Source organism: Callospermophilus lateralis, chromosome 5 (genome assembly GCF_048772815.1).
Source record: "Callospermophilus lateralis isolate mCalLat2 chromosome 5, mCalLat2.hap1, whole genome shotgun sequence".
NCBI lineage: Eukaryota > Metazoa > Chordata > Mammalia > Rodentia > Sciuridae > Callospermophilus > Callospermophilus lateralis.
In genome coordinates, this window is record NC_135309.1 from 49,708,983 (window position 1) to 49,722,078 (window position 13,096).

General features: G+C 45.3%; 1 protein-coding gene across 3 annotated transcripts in view; it reads right to left on the reverse strand.

Annotated features, from left to right (window-relative positions):
* The window catches only part of Sema6a (semaphorin 6A), a 126,001-nt gene extending 117,485 nt beyond the window's left edge, over positions 1 to 8,516 (reverse strand). For all 3 annotated transcript variants that reach the window (XM_076856668.1, XM_076856667.1, XM_076856666.1), the window contains exon 1: positions 7,876 to 8,516. The gene's annotated coding sequence lies outside the window, so the exon portion shown is untranslated. The remainder of the gene's footprint in view (positions 1 to 7,875) is intronic.
* Positions 8,517 to 13,096: the final 4,580 nt, after the last annotated feature.

A 13,096-nucleotide genomic window follows, 5' to 3' on the forward strand; every position in this document is an offset into this window, starting at 1 on the left:
ATATGTGAATGAAAGTCATGTGGTTCTCCGAGGTAGAAAGGAGGAGGGACAGTTTCGGGTTGTTTTGAGTGTGTTCTGTGGAATGCAATTTTTCATAAAGCATTCCATTTTCAGGAAAGGAACATTTCCATTCATCAGCTCAATCAGTATTCTCTCAGTTTCCTCATTCAAGGACAGTAGGAGTCTGGGGGAGGGGTGGGGAAGTACTGGAGGTGCTGCAATATTAATGAAAAGATTGAATACTCTCCTTAAGAATCACGAATAGGAAAAAGGAAAGAAGAGCCCAGCACAGACAGCTCATCTATAAAGCTCCCACATAACATTAAACAAGAATTAATTCATTCCTAATTTCTTCCCAGTCCCTCCCTAAAAGGTTTATTTTCCAATAGCATGTTTTCATTGGGCTCAATGCCAGATCCTATCCTGTTCTATACATGCCTCAAATCAAATTGTGGCCAAAGGGTGGTCTTAGAGAAATGAGAGAATTGAAGGCCAGGAGGATAATTTAAAAAGCATCAATTTTAGAGTCCCTTCTGTTAAAATTTTCAAATTGGCATGAATTCTTTGAATTACATTTTCTGTAGGTGGCAATTATAGGTTAGCTGGAAACCACTAGAGAGTGCCTAGTCATATTAAAGGAAAGTCCCAGGTCAAAAGGCTGCACCTATATGGAAATACCTATTACTTAACGATACTTTCAAAGTAAGTCAACACTCTGGCTGTTTGGGAGGATCCAGTCCTTCAGTCTTTGGGCCACACTCATGGCTGATTTATTTCAGTCCCTTTACATCCCCTTTCCAAATACAGGATTTGAGAAATTCTTTTTTCCCCCCTGGATGATAATAACTGTAATTCTAAGCCATGAAGGGATTCCTAGAAGACACAGGGGCAGCAGGAGTCCTCAGGGATTTGTGGTGATAATATCAATTTATGTCTCTGCTGTGCCTTTTATAAGCCAGATTTTTCTCACCAATAAAGACTTGTATGATGATCATTTGAATCCAGGTTCAGTTTCTGTAGCAGGGTATCAGTCAGTATAGTAGCACTGTCTCTACTCTGGTCAGATAGGACCAGTCCTACCTTGCTTTTGTTTGCACTCATGCTCTTCCAAACTGAACTCAAGCATGGCCAGGAAGGAGTGACCAGGCTGCTGCACAGCCACTCAGAAGACCTTTTTGCAGAAATTCTGGTCATTACCTCCTGGAAGAGGCTAGTGGGAGCAAAACTTTTCTCCTGCAAATTTTCGCCTTGGGAATTCAACTCATCCCTGAAGAGTCTGCTCTCAGCTCTCAGGTTCTAAATGTAAGTGCAGATTGTGTATTTTATTTTTGAGTGTTAGTAAATAATAGTTATCATTTAAAACAACAACAACAACAACAACAACAAAAACTATCCTTTAGGCTCTCATTTGACATGAGGACCTGAGCAGCTTACTATTGTTTTATTTATAAAATTTTTTTTTCTCCCTTCCATGTTTTGGGTGTGATATTTAAATTCCAAAGTTACGAAAAGGACATTACTCCTCTTCCCCTGCAATTGATCTGTTCACACGCTTCTTGGCTGAAACCTATGACACCATTAGTGGGCTTACGGTGTGTATGCTCATTTCTAGTCCAAAGGTTGTTTCCTCTGTATCATCTCTTTATATTACAGATCCATTTCCTTATGTACTTTTCCCCACAAAACACTCTGCTTTTATAAAATCCATTCTCTGGGCATTTTCCAGTGACTCAAATAAAAATAATACCTTATTTTAAATGGGTACTTGTTGTGTGCCAAGCATTGTGCTGTGCAGTTTATGGATGCTATCACATTTTTTTCCTTCAGCAACCATAACATTATCATCATGCTAGCAATTTACACATGGAAACTGTGGCGGGAAAGTTACAGAACTAGTTCAAAGTTTGTTTGTAAATGGCAAAAAGGGGGAGGGAGGGGGGATGGGCAGGCAAATCCAAGTGTTCCTGCCAGAAAACTATTGCCTCCAGAGTTATCCACTACATTTCCTCTGACAGTCCCTCCACATTAATGAACTTCACCCCACCAAACCTAGTGCATTTGCCCTTTATTATGGCAAAGATCAAAACTTCCCTCCAGTACTCCTGGTTCACCCTGATGTGTCTGCTCAACATTTATGATTACATTGACGTATATGGTTTCAGAACTTAACTGGACACAACAATTCTCTCACTTTTTTTTAAACAATGCCTGGCTGGGTGCCACTCCCATGACCTTGCCCAATTTAATGGTTATATTGAATGCAATCTTTATTTGACGTGGTTGACATTCTGATTAATACAGTTGCTGCCCACACTCTATGTGGATTAGGCATTTTCAATGAATTCAAGAATATTATTTAATTTCATAATGTGGTTTACATTAAAACTGCAACAACTGCAACTACTCAACAGAATACAGTCTTTATAATGTAGCAGATGATGAAGTGGGGTCTCCTTAGTCCAGGGTGGGAAGGGCAGTTAGCATCAAACTTTCCAAATTTCCAGAGTACATGTTATATTTCATCAAATACATTCACATTTGTGCTTCTTCCTGATATCCTACATAGTAAAAAGAATAGGTTTACTATTCACAAATTTTATTAAAAATAATGCAGTCTCAGAGGAATTAAGTGGCTGATCCAAGGAACGAAGAATCTGGAACTCAAATTTTCTGAATCCAAGTACAGAGTCTTTGACAAGTTATATGAGTTAACAGGCATAACTACATTCTCCTACAGGAAAATGAAAATGTAAAATTATTGACAAACTTCAAAAATGCCAGAAGTTTTTGGGGCCAGCAGTTAAAATGCAGAACAAATGAGGCCAGGGTCAAAAGCTCCACCCCATAAATGCTGGCAGTCTCCTTAGCTCTATTTCTTGGCAAGTTGCTTTTACCTAACTCAGCCCTTCTTCAGCTACAACCAGGTGCCTCACAGATGTGTGCTTTTAGCCATAGAAGGGGACTGGGTGAGAGTGTGGGAACAAATAGGCGCCAATCCATCACCAAGACTAGAAAAACAACATATAGGTGAATGTCTCACTCATGGTACGTGAGACATCATGCCTATGGAATGGAAGTCAGGAAGGGTCCTGAGTGCAGATTATGTGGGGCTCAAAGGCCACAGGAGGGATTTAGGCTTTTACTAGAATAAGATGGGAAAAGTATCTCAGCTGAGAAGTCATCTGATTTAGCTGACCTGAAAAAAAAAAAAAAAAAATACTGCTGTGCTGAATAAAGTTGATAGGAGCCAAGAACAGAAGCAGGGAGGCTAGTTGGGACTTTGGCACAGTAACCTACAAAAGAGGACCGTGACTTGGCCAATGTGTTAAGTCAGTGATGTGAATGACCTGCAGGAAGTCAGTGAGCATTCTGAAGGTGGAGCTATCACGGATGCAGATGTGAGAGAGAGAAGTCAAGGGTAATTCTTAAGTTCTAACGCCTGAGCAACTCAAAAAATGGAATTGCTATAATAGAGATTAGGAGAAAAGCTTTTTTGAACATATAAAGTTTGAGATGTCTATTGAGTCCCAATAAACACTGGCAATTTGCAAGCTCCAGGATAGAGGTGTAGGTTGAAAAGATTATTTGAAAATCATCATAAAGTGGTGATAGTTATATATGATACTCTCCATTAGTGTAATTAGAAGTATTCTAATAAAAAAGTTTTGCAAGAGAGCTCATCTATTTCACAAAGCAAGATACCCTTGTGTATATACTGTACTGTAATAGTCCCATGCTGAGAAGTAGTCCTGAATCCCTTCTCCCCTGAGGTTTGTGGGTATGACATCTTATTTGCCCATTTCAAAGGGATTAAATGCCTCCCTCCCTTCCCTACCTTACCATATCCCCAAGAGACAACCATGTGGTTACTAGCAGAGAATAGCTCAGTTGCTCTTGCAGCACATTTAAAGGCAGATGAGAAAAGCCTTCACTCTGAAATAGGCTTGGCTCCAAGTGAGTGGGGGGCACTGATTTTGGAGGTCACTGCAGAATACTTCAAGGCTTCCCCTTTCCCTGGCAGCACAAATGCAGCTGCCATGACACAGAGCTTTTAAGAAAATATGTTAAGGAACACCCACTCTGGGACAACGACATTAAATTGTCTAAATGTGTGTGGGGTGGGGGGGGGGCGGGGATAGTACAGCGTTAGGATTTACACTGAAGCAAATGGCAGATGCCTAATTAAAGCATTCACAATTAGTTTGGCTTGTTCTGGGATTCCTTCCTACAAACAAATAAGATGGGAGAATATATTAGCTCTTGGCAATCTAGTTCTAAAAAAACTTTTGGACCCATCATCACTTCTTCATACTGCTCCAAAAAGAGCTAATCCACTATATATCCCATGTGTGTGTGTGTGTGTGTATGTGTGTGTGTGTGTGTTTGTGTGTATAATGTTTTCCCTGTTCAAAACAATATTTTTCTTCATTTCATATAGGTGTGCAATTACCCATTTACTTTTAAACCACAAGTACTTATTTTAAATTTAACACAAGTTTTTAAATTTGGATTTCTTATTTTTATGCAGTGAAGAAGATAACCATCTTCCTAAATCTCGCTATCCTGATTCAACACACTCAATCTCACTGATGCAATATTACATGCCCACTTGAGAAGTAAATGCTATTTTTTTTAATAATGGGAAAAGCATTCACTAGACATGGAAAGGTATGTGTTTGTGTGCAAAGAGTTGCACTTATTACCACTTTGCAATAACCACATAGTTGAAGGTAGATTCTTTTTTCCACCATAGCAAAAATAAACAGGTCTACTCTAAATGGAATGAACTATGTGTGACTATTTCATTCATTCATTTAACATTTAATTTACTTTTCTATACCATGTCTTATGAGTTTTTACCCAATTTTAACTTAAGTGTTTGTCCAATAAGTATATTCTGCAGATGGTTCCTGAGATAATGATTTGAAGGTTTAATGTTTACTTTTGTGGATTATATTCATTATTGAGAATATGACACATTTCTAAAGGGTGATAGTTACAAAACATAACACATAGGAAAGACTGTTACTCCTAAATATAGTAAATAAAAGCATAAAATAGAAAGCTTATTTAATCAAGATGAAAAGACTCATAACAAAAAAACAAGGTGTTAAATTTCATGTTTACTTTTTTTCTGCTTTAGACTGTCTTACAAAGCACCTCAGTTAAGTGTATCTAAAAACAGGGAGAGGGGATTAGTCAAGATCACATTAAAGTTATCTATAAACTAGAATGGGTAAACCAAACTCAAAGAGCTAGTCCAATTATTTTCAACAGATAGTTTAGGTTAATAGGTGGAGACACAGTTCTGTCACTATATTTAAGGTTACATTAATAATTAACTTTGGTGCCTTGGATAGTTTAATCACAAAGACTAAACACAGAATCTTTTTTTAAAAAAATACAGAAAATGCTTGAAATCTTGACTTCTGTTAGCCATTTGAGTCAAGTGTGAGAAAGTGAAAAAAAGTGTAGGGTATTTCAATTCAGAACTGAACCAGGCATCTTTATTTTTAGGAAAAAAGTTAAATAAAGAATTAACATATCTGTAACCATTAATCTTCCCCTGCCATCACAGTAGCAGAATGTAGACTTAATGCCCAAGACGCAAGTCCGCGTCAGAGGGTGGGGGTGGAGGGGAGCAAGGGAAGACAGACAATTATCAGGATTAAAGAAAAGCAAGGCAAAGGCACTCAACCCTCCTACCCAGGAAAAACTTAAAAACCAGCGCTGGGGGGCATTAAATAGCTTTTCTGAGACCTGCTGACAGAATACTGTAACTGGCTTAAGTGGCTTTTCACACACAAGGCAAAGAAAGTTAACGTACAAGTGTAGAGATGTGTGTGTGTGTGTGTGTGTGTGTGTGTGTGTGTGTGTGTCCTCGCGCGCGCGCCGGTGTTTTCAACCTTTCCTTAACAACTGGATTTCCATCAAGAGTAAACAAGGAGTGATCCCTGGGTGGCTGGGCTTGGCCTCCGCACTCCCCAGTCACCTTTCTCCCTTAGATCAAACTGGAACGGCGGGCAGGGCAGCCTACTGCGATACAGGATGGAGACTGCCGCTGAAAACGCTTGCCCTGGCTGTGCAGACAGCGCCTCCAGTCTCTTGTTTCTCCCCTGCTCCACACACACCTGGCTCTGCTCCGCTCCTCCCCAGACATTCGGAGGCTGAAATACCGCGCGCTGGTCACAGGAGGCTCGGGATGCTGCGCTTGGAGCTGACCACTCGCTCGCCAGCCAGCGAGTCCGTGCCAGTGTCCACACGCACCCTAACACCAGCCTCTTCCCCTGTGGTCACCCCAGCATCCCATGTTTTACCCCTGTACACTACCCCCACCCCCACCAACCCTTCCCCGACTGCTTGAGAGACTGGTCCAGCAAGTGCCGCGCGGGCCGGGAGGCGCCACTCTTCTACCGGCCGGCACCTAGTTTTTAGCCTCATCCGGGTTGTCCACACAATTCCCTCTGGGTCTGGTTTCCCCCAGACTCAGCACGCTGAGCCCTAGTCCTGTTATGCCCGCAGCCCTTGGCTTTCAGAGAAACTTTCCAGAAGTGCCTGATCCAGTGACCCCGCGCTGTAAAAGGGGAGGAGGCGCCGGGAATAGGGGCGGTGAGTGAGCAGGAAAGACATCGGAGTCAGGTTTCCTTTCCCGAAACCCTCAAGTCCGGGACAGCTCCCTGGCTTCCTCCGTGCTGTTCAGGTGGTGAGTGTCGGGAGGAGACCTCAGGATCCTGCTTTGCACCATCTCCCATAGTGGAGAACTGAGAAAAACGTGGAGAATCAGGGGAAAAAAAAAGACTCTTCACACATTAATAGGGTCAGGCGGGGTGGGTGGGCACTGCCTGCTTTGATCGCGAGCGTTCGGCTGCCCCAGAGGCAGCGCCGCAGAGTTGGGACAGCCACAAACCGGGGCCCGAGCAGAGTCCTTGTCTGGGTGGCAGGCACAGGGCTATCACTAGTCGGGTCTCCCCCACTTCCCCCTCCAGGGATACCTCCTTTCTAGGGAGGGACCGCACAGATCTTGGAAGAGGGGGCAGCAGGGGCCAGGCTCAGCCTGTGGGGCTCTGTGCTTGAGGGAGACGCAGCAGCGACGAACTGTATCCTCGCAGCTCCGGTGGGAGCTGAGGCGGGGGACAGGACCTAGGGCGGGGGCGCCGCGGCACATTGAGAGGCCGCCCCAGGGCACATATTCGAGCAAACAAAGCCCGGAACCTCTGGTGCCAGAGGCCTCTGGAGAGGGGATCTCACCCAGAAGCAAGGCGCGTGGGTACCCAGGGCCATTACAAGTTTCCCGCACTCCACAGAGCCCAGCCCAGACCCAGCACTGACAACAAAAGATTCTCTTCGCTTCCCCCACGGTCTCCACAGAACCTCTTCTCCCACCCGAGAACCTAAACCTGTCACTGGACGGAAACAACGCTGTTCTAGCCCTCGAGGGCAAAATCCTTTCCTCTCCCCTTTTCCTGCATTCAACACTAGGTCTGGGTGCTTCCGAGAGTCCCACCCTCTCGGGTTCACTCTGCCTGCTGCTGGCCGGAGAGTGAGAACTAGCCTGCAGTCCCGCACACATACCCCTGGCCCGGGCAGCCATACCCCGGGTCGCTGTCTGGGGCGGCGCCGGGCGGGTGCGCTAAGCGGGTGGGGAAGCTCTCTACAAGGAGCACGACGGTCTCTGGGGCACTGGGATGAGATGAGCCGCAGCCTGGGCTCAGGGCTGTTCCCCCAAGACCGGGCAACGCTCGGGAGACAGAGACACAAGACGAAATAAGCGCAGGCACCACAAAGCCCAAAGAGCGCACGGGTGATAGCCCCGGGACCCTTAGGCTGGAGCCCAGTGGTTCAGAGGTGGGGCGCGCAGGGACGCCCGTGCCGTACCTTTTCGGTGCATCGACGAGCAGGCAGCCAGGGCTCGGAAGGAACTGGTACAGAGTGTATCCCATTTAGTAATCCATTATCGAGAAGATCTCTCCGGGCCTCGAGCTGCGCTCTTTCGTTCGCAAGCCTTTGTCATTCCTACATGTGTGCTTGTCTCTTTTGGGGCAACAGTCGTGAAGACTACTTTCTGGGATACAAGCGAGCTGTGATCATCTCCAATGAAAGGCGGGGAAGGGGAGATCAAGAAAGAAGCCAAATATTTAAAAAAAAAATTAAAAGGAAAGAAAAGAAAGAAGAAGAAGAAGAACCAACAAGGACGAGGGTAAATGTTCAAGAAACTCTTCTCCAAATCCAAATTCCACTTGGATTCCACTCCGGTGAGTCCCCTTGGTGGTGTCTGCGCCGATTAACAAGTCATTTCAGGACGGGGGGCGGGGTGGGGGCTGGGGCAAGGGTGCAAAGCGCTGTCCCCTTTCTGCAGCCGGGAGCGCGGTGGCCGGGGTGTGGCGATGCTGGCCGCTGCCGCACGCTCCTTAGGCCGGCATCGCGGGCATTCGGCACCGCGGAGAAGCGCAGCTACTGCGTCCCGAGCGCCTGGGCAGCTGAGTGCGCGGGGAGCGGAGTTGGCTGCAGCCTCACCCCGTGCAGCTCACTACTCCTCTGTCACCGGAGAGGCCGACGCTCCCGGGCGGAGCCAAGTCCCGGACTGGATTGCGCAGAGCGGACTCTCCTCCTGCAACCCCGCCTCCTTTGGCTGGCGTCTCCTCCGACCCAAAGGAGAGCTGTGGTGTGTGTGAGTGCCAATGAGCGACGCTGAAAGGAGAACCTCCGTGGTGTGGCTGCAGGTGGAGCTTTGGACCGACTGGCCAGCGCCGCTGCCTTCTACCACAATTCCCGGCCCTGCGGCAGCGTGCTAGGTTGAGGTCCCAGCGGGGGCGACACTGGTTGGAGACCAGCCCTCTCCTCCCCTACCCCCACATCTGCTCTAACAGGAAAAAAAAAAAAAAAAAAAAAAAAAAGGAAAATCCCGGGAAGCTTTGCTGAGCCCTGCCAAATCAGAAAAATAAATAAAAATAGACGTAGTGCTGGAGCGAGTTACAAGAAAGAATTTGTTCATCGATTTTCTTAAATGGAAAAGTTTGAAAGGACGAGAGTAAGTGAACGGCAAGACTTTCTAATTCTGATTACTGTATCAAGAGGTAGATTTTAGAAATGATGGAAGCTCTATGAACCCATTGGATAGAAGCCGATGAGGTTAAAAATACTCTTGGAAGATAAGCACACAGCTATTAGTTACGCACAAAAAGCATGTTAAGTAGATAAACTACAGTGCAGAAATGGTGTTGTCCGTTTTTAAACTTCTTGGTTTTGAAGTTCACGATGTGGACTGTTCTTACAAATGAGTAAACTTTAGAGATAAGACGCAAACAATGTCAACGAGAACCCAACAGCTTCATGAAAGAGGAAAATCGCAACCCCTTCCAAGGCGCTATTGTTAAGATCACATGAAGAATGGCAGGCACAGCCTTCCTCCGCCACTTGGACTTACAATAGCCAAGACGTCTTGCTGTTACAGGCTTGTGCCAACTGGTCAGGCCACACCAAGTTCCCCTCCCCCAGCCGCTGCGCTCTCTGGGCTGCGCCGGCTGTGTCCCGCAAGCAACTGCGCGCCGCGGCTGCTGCTCCCCAAGTGGCTTCGCAGATGGTGCGGACCGCGGCCGTAGCCTTTAATGAATGTTAACACCAGGCGGCCAAAGCACGAGCAATCTTTACTAGTCATGAGGTAGGTGGAGAAAATCAAGTGAGAAGTAAGATCAGAGTCTTAGACCCGGTAAGACTGAGTGGTCTCAGAAGCGGTACCTGTTCCCTAATTGAGGTTAGCGTCACTAATAAGTCCACGTTCTGTTTTTTTCAGTTCCTGAATTTACAGACCTCTACTCAAGGATGCAGAATAAACCCACATACGACAACATCTTCCCTCACTCAACACACCTCTTTTTTTCTTTTCTTTCTTTCTTTCTTTTTTTTTTTTTAATTACATAAACCTCCTGGAAAAGATAGGAAGAATGGTCAAGCGGGGGTGGGGGGAAAGTCAGTTGTCCTGCTGTTCTCCAAAACTGCCAGCAGAGGCCGCTATCTCCACCTTTCCTAGGCAAGCAAAGGCAACTACAGATATGTGGGGGTGGGGGGGGCGCGGCCCTAGGTGCGCGCGCAGCCCCCAGAAGCTGGCTCTGGATGGGGACTGAGGAGAAGGCTGGACGCTTGGCTGTGCGCTGCGGTGGCCTGCGTGGAGGGCGGGCTCCTGGAAGTCACTCTACTATGCTGCTCTGGCTGCCTACACGGCTCTCAACTTTTGGCTGCTCTACTTAATACCCAGATTTCGGCTGGTGATGGCAGAGCCAGTGCAAATGGGGTCCCCAAACTCATCCTGGCGCGAACTGGCCGCCCAGTGGTTAGGCCTAAGCCGCCCGGAGGTTCTTGGTCAGGCACTTCCACCCCGCTGGGGTCGCTAAGGCCGCTTCCTTACTTTCCGCTGCTGATTTACATGCTAATTGGGTCTGGGAAAAGTTCTTTAATTGGCAGAATTAGGCAGAGCAAACGAATTGTTTCACAGTCTGAACCAAATTAATTCCGGGTTTAGCTCCTTCCCTTGGAGAAACAAACAATTAAGTTGTCTTGTTTGCTTTATGGATATATTGGAAATGCCCCACATCGAGTTTCAGGATATTGTTTAAAGGGAAATTATTTGCAATATTAATACTTGCATGTTTAATTTGTAGTAACACTGAACCAAGAGGCAAGAGATTAAATTTACCTAATTTAGAATTGTAGAATACAAGAGGGAAAGAATTTGAGTTTACTTTTGCACAGCAAAGACATACCACCCAAAATCTTCTTGGCAATTATTCGATTCCAAAGTCTTTCCATCCAGTTAGGTGACCGTTGTCCTGACCACGTCATATTACAATTCCATCTGCCCAGAGAGATGCTCCAGAAGAGAGAAAGAACAGCCAGCTACTGTAAGCCTCCAAACATCCTCGAGGGAGCACCTTAGGGGAGGCCAGCCAGGGATGAAACCTCTTGATGTCATTTCCTCTTCAGTGTGCCTCAGACTTGCTCCCAGCTGTCTGCCTTAACTGTTGAGTAAAAACCACTGCCCCTTCAAAACCTTTGAAGCCTGCAGTTTATCCTGGTCCTTGGGAACCAATGAGAGTAAAAGAATTACCACATTACAACTAGACAAAACTCTAGCAGGTTTTGTAGTTAAACAACACAAAGTGCCATCATTAAGGCCTTGTTCTCCTGAATCCTTCTGGGGTTATGTTACTTACTAACTGGTGATATTGAGCAAGTCACTTTTATTTCTGGAGCTTCTCTGGAGTCAATTATTCTACTCATTTCCCAGGGATTGTCCAGATTAGATGGTGTGTGTAGATGGGGAATCTAGGGCACTCACTGCTCTGTAAATGTTAACTAGCATCTCTGTCGTCCTTGTTATCCTCCACATCAATCCTGACGTCACATTTTACAGGGGTCAGATGGAGGCACACAGGAAAAAAGTGGCTTGCCTTGTGTCAATAATTGGGTCAGAGATGGGAGCAGCCCAAAACAACTCTCCTTCAACAAATGCTTATGTGACATCTGCTTCCCTTAAATCACCTGGGGAAGTGTGGAGAAAGATTAAAATAAAACAAAACACTTGCCCAGGATCCCTTTAAAGACCACAGCTAGCTGTTTTATGGAAATCTCTGAAGACAGAAAGGGTAGTGAATTTGGGAAAAAGGATATGCTTGTGCTTACGGCTCAGCTCCTTGAAGGTATGAGTCTCCCAGGCACATGATTGGTACATTTGGACTATTATAAGGAAGAAAGCTATCTGTATCCTGAACCTCTTCTCCAAAGTTTTCTCTTTTGCCTTAAATCAGTGGTTTTAAAATTCATTTGGGGCCGGGGATGTGGCTCAAGCGGTAGCGGGCTCACCTGGTATGCACGTGCTAGTTTCGTTCCTCAGCACCACATAAAAAATAAAAGATGTTGTGTCCACCAAAAACTAAAAAATAAATATTAAAAAATTCTCTCCCTCTCTTTAAAAAAAAAAAAAGTCATTTGCACAATAGAATTACCAAGGGATCTCTTAAATGACAAAAATCTTTAGACTTCAGAAATTCTGATTCATTAAGTTGGGGTGATACCTAGGCTTTTTTTTTTTTTTTTCATTCTCTAAATGAGAAGTTCTTTCTAAAGAGAAAATCGCCTTTACAAAGAATCCTGGATGTTTCTGGAATACTGCTTTCCCCTTTTCCTGTTGGGACTGTTCCTTCTCCCTCTTGCCCCTTTATCCTAACACTGCCGAAAAGTGAGGTCAGTGTCATCTTTTTGCCTCATGCTATTTTCAAGTCAGTTCTCCCCCTCTCAAAAACTTTCGACCTTTGATGGCTGGGTTCTATAAATGCATCCATGCTCTCATCCACAGACCTCATTTTACCTCATTCTTCAAGACTCAGTGCCAGGCTCACTGTCTTATCTGTCCTACCTCCTGTTGTCATCATTGTTCATTATAGTGTTAGCATTCCATCTAACCATCAACCCTCTGGTGTCTCAGGTTCTTGTCTTTCTCATCTACACTGTCTTTTTTCTCTCCCCTTCTGCCATCCACTCTGGGACTTCACCTGAGACCCATCCTCAGAAAAGATTCCATATTCTAAAGCACTAATGCTGATATCCCTCTCCCAAATCACAATCACCTCTCATTCCAGCTTGACCGCTCTTGTACTCCCCTGATTTCTATACCTCCAGACCATGAGGCCTGTTCCTTTCTCCATCTTTCTTTAACTAGTTTCAGTATGAGACCAGTTCTTCAGCATGTTCTTAATAATTGACACGGTCTCAGAAATTCTGTCCTTTTGTTTCTAGCCTCTCACATCTTCTGATCAACAAAGAAACTGGCTTGTCTCTCTCCTCTTAGGAACAAGCCCTCCCTGATTCCTCTTCCAAACCCAGGTATCACCAAAAATTGTTGACAGCCACCTCCTCCCTCTGGCTTCTGTTCCTAGCACTCCATGGACAAGGCTTTTGGTCAAGTCTTCAGTGACATCCATGACAGTAACTGCAGGGGACATTTTAAAGTTTTCATTCTATTTGACTGCTCAGCAGCGGCAAACAGCCATTCTTTCCCTTGTGAAATACTCTCTGCCCTTGCCTTCTGTGACACAACACTCTC